This window comes from Silene latifolia, chromosome Y (assembly GCF_048544455.1).
Source record: "Silene latifolia isolate original U9 population chromosome Y, ASM4854445v1, whole genome shotgun sequence".
Taxonomy (NCBI): Eukaryota; Viridiplantae; Streptophyta; class Magnoliopsida; order Caryophyllales; family Caryophyllaceae; genus Silene; species Silene latifolia.
The window spans coordinates 271,514,102-271,518,211 of record NC_133538.1 but is presented as its reverse complement, the minus strand read 5'-3'; the positions used below and the strand labels follow the sequence as shown (position 1 = coordinate 271,518,211).

Here is a 4,110-nt window from a genome sequence, read left to right as displayed (position 1 = left end):
CCAATTTGGGGGGATGCCTAGTGAAGACCCTCACTCTCACATGGAAACTTTTTGTAACTATTGTGATGCGATTTCACAAACCGGTGTGACTTAAGACCAAATTCGATGGGTCTTATTTCCTCTTTCTCTAATCGGCACCGCAAAACAATGGTTGAAAAGCCTTGATAAGGCTACTCTTGGAATTGTCTCTAGGAAGAAGTTGGCTCTAGCTTTCTACAAAAAATTCTACCCTCCGAAAAGACTAACATGCTAAGAGCTCAAATTACGGGTTTTAAGCAAAGGGATGAAGAATCTTTGTATGAAGCTTGGGAACGGTTCAAAGGAATTTGTCGCTCATGTCCTCATCATGGACTTAGCAAGCTGTTCTTGGGACAACAATTTTGGAATGGTCTTTATGAAGACTCAAGAAACATTCTCAACATGGGATCAAATGGTATGTTCACCGAAGTTGACGATAATCAAACTTGGAACAAGATTGAGGAAATGGCGGTCCATAACTCACAATATAGTAGACCTCGCAAGGCTACTAGAGGAGGAAAGCATGAAGTGGACTTTATTACTTAATTGGGTGCTCAACTTAGTGCTCATATTGATACCATTAACTTGAAATTTGAAAAGGCTATGGCTAAACATGAAGAAGCCTCAAGATCACCAAAGCATCATGTTAATGCCATGGTAGCATCTTCATCAATCCCAAGTGGGATATGTGAGAATTGTGGAACTTTAAGACATGACCAAAGTGAATGTAGGGGAACAAATAAACAAGTGAATGCTTTTCAAGCATACAAGAGTGGTACCCCGTATTCCAATTATTACAATGAAAACACCAAATTCCATCCAAATCTCTCATACAAAAGCCAAAATGTTCAGAACCCTCAACCAACATACACACCACCTCCCATAAGAAACAAAAATCAAAGACCCTTTTTCAACCAAAACCAAGGTTACCAAAATCAAACTCCATACAATCAACAAAATGACCAAGGTTTTGACGTTCAAAAAGCGGTCCTCCAAATGCAAAAGAATCAACAAGAATTTTTCTCTCAAATGCAAAAAGATAGTCAAGCAAAAGACATCACCATCAACAACATCCTAGCCCATACAAAAATGTTGGAAACTCAATTGACTCAACTAGCATCTTCAAACTCTCAAAGACAAAAGGGGCAATTACAACCTCAAAGTAATCCCCCAAGACATGAAATGGTTAGTGCCATTCACTTGAGGAGTGGTACGAGATATGAAGGACCAAAGAAGCAAGTTGAGGATTAAGTTGTGGAAGCTAGTGACAAAGAAGAAGTTATGCAAAACTCCAAGGAAGATGAACCAACAAAAGAAGAATTTTCAAAGAAAAGTGAAGAAAAGGCCAAGGAGAAAGAGCCCATTGTGATTAGACTTCCATTCCCAAGTCGTCAAGCTAAGCCTAAGTTTGATGACCAACTTGGAAATTTATGGAAATTGTGAAGAATTTGGAAGTCTCGATTCCTTTTACGGAATTAATCAATCACGTGCCGGACTATGCAAGGTACATGAAGGACATCCTTACGAAAAATAAGTCGATCCGGAAGCTTGAAACTATCGCCTTCACTAAGGTGAGTAGTGAAATCCTTCAAGGGAGTTCACCTCCGAAACTTAAAGACCCGAGAAGCTTCTCAATACTGTGTACCATTGGCGACACCACGATAAACAAGGCTTTATGTGATCTAGGAGCAAGCATGAGTGTTATGCCGTATTCGGTTAGTAAAAGGCTAGGGATGGTAGAGCTTAAATGTACCAACATCACACTCCAAATGGCTTATAGATCGATGAACACACCGTTAGGGATATGGCAAGATGTTCCCTTGAGAATCGGCAAGTTCTTCATCCCGGTGGACTTTGTCATTGTTGACATGGAAGAAGACTTCAATATTCTGATCATCCTTGGTAGACCTTTCTTGCATACCGCGGGTGCGGTGATAGATGTGAACCACGGAGAGCTTACTCTAGAAGTGGGAGACGAGACCATAACTTTCAATCTTGACAAGACCATGAGAGCTCCCCGTTTGCATGAACCAAGCTTCATGGTTGATCACTATAGCCGGAAGGATGATAGGAAGAAGTCGGAATTCCAATGGAAAAAGAAAGTTGATGATGCTCCATCAAAAGAGCAAGAGAATAGAAACAATGAGAGCTTGAAAAGCTCACCCATGACAAGTGAAGAAGATGGCCTCATTGGCCAAAACAATAAACAAGGAGAGTTGTCTCTATCAACTTAAAAAAAATTTAATGATCAAGTAGACGAAGTTTGCGGTCTTTGGGATGATGAGTTCGAAGGGATATTCAATCCCTACATTGGTAATGCTATGAACCAAGACCATCACAGAGAACAACAACTGCAAAGATCTATTGAGGATCTTCATCATGATAATGAACAAGCTTCCGACTACTTATTCAAGGTGTTGAGTAACATCAACAACACCTTGAACATGCCCCCTTGACATCTCACATTGGATGAGAGTTTGGTGGAGTCCTCCCTAAACCACCATTTGTAAATATTCTAACTCCCTAACTTGCATTTCAATTTTTACATTGCATTTTTGTCATTTTTGGATTTATATTTTTGTGCCTTGATCAAGATATTCATCATTTTTTAGAGAAGTGAGGGAGGGACTTATGATTTTCTTGATGTGTAGTGCTTTGACTTAGTGTGGGGATAACAATTTCCTAAGCTATTCATGCCTTTGTAGTGCCCCCACAATGAAGAACACGAGAACTGAAGAATGAAAATGTTACGGGTTTTGCAGTACCCACGGATGGACCTGAATCCGTGTGGACAAGGAGGAATCCGAGCGGCCAAAAGGAGAATCCGCTCGTCTTGAAGAATTCGAGCGTCCAATGTCACCAGACGCTCGTCTGGCAGAGCTGTAGAATTCAAAAAATGGTCAGTCACAGAATCCGAGCGTCCCAATTGAGAATCCGCTCGTCTGATTCTGGACGCTCGTCTTACTGCAAAGACGCTCGTCTTTCTGCTGTTGAAATTTAAAGAATCACCATGTAATAGAATCCGAGCGTCCGTGCAGGAAGACGCTCGTCCTAAACTGAAAAATCCGCCCGTCTTTGCACAAAGACGCTCGTCTTGTGGCGTGATTTCCTGAGGCAAAACGCGAAGAATCCGAGTGTCCCAGAATGCAATCCGCTCGTCCCCTGCTGCTATTTCAAAATTAACGGGTCTTTTAAACCCTTATTCCCTCATTCATTTTCATTTCTTCTACATTCAAACACTACCGAAAACCCAAAAACGCCAAAAACCCTCATCCTCTACATCAACAAAACCAAATTTCCTCAACCAAATTCAACAAAATCAAATCCAAACTTCCTCACAACAAAAATTAATCACTCCTTTTACAACAACAATTGATTCAAACCACAAAACCTTCAACCTTTGAGTTAATTTTTAAGATACAAAGCAACATTCTTTCATCTTAAATCGATTTGGGCATAACTAAAAATTGGAGATTTCAATATTTCTTTGGTGTAATCAAGAATGGCAAGAACTAAAGGAGGTAACAAGGCACCCCCAAAGAAGACACTTTCAAAAAGGCAACAAACTCTTCAAGCAAAACAATTGTCAAAGACATTGGTAGTCCATGAGGCAAGATTGGAGGTTCAACAAGGTCCCCCTATGGAAGCTACAACATCAACAACTCCGGTCATTGAGCAATTATCTAATTATCCGTAGGTAATTTTCACTTCCGACTCTCATAGGGATAAATTTGTTTTCTTTGCTAAGAAGACCATTATGCCTACAAAATTTATTTGTGAAGATGCTTTGAAAAAGTTGGGTATTCTTGAACAAACCAAAACCTTCTTTGAGGCTATAGGATTGGGTAAATTGTTTACCATGAAAGAATTTACATACCCCCTCCCTCACCTTGGAATTTTTGAGTTCCTTGAAAGTCACAAGGGTGGAAACTAGAACCCACATCGAGTTTCGTCGTGCAAATGTTAATAGACGCATCACTTTTGGTGAATTGAGTAAGATTTCAGGCCTTAGTGATACCCCGTACTATGAAAAGATCCCCGACAAGTATGACCCCGCTCCTCTTTGGGAGGTAATTTCCGGAAAGAAATTTG

At 40.3% G+C, this 4,110-nt stretch overlaps 1 non-coding gene across 1 annotated transcript; it reads right to left on the bottom strand.

Moving 5' to 3' along the window:
* Window positions 1-246: 246 nt before the first annotated feature.
* Window positions 247-353, bottom strand: LOC141637089 (small nucleolar RNA R71). Its single transcript, XR_012541651.1, has one exon. It is a non-coding gene; the product is annotated as a small nucleolar RNA R71 (small nucleolar RNA).
* Between the last annotated feature and the right edge of the window lie 3,757 nt (window positions 354-4,110).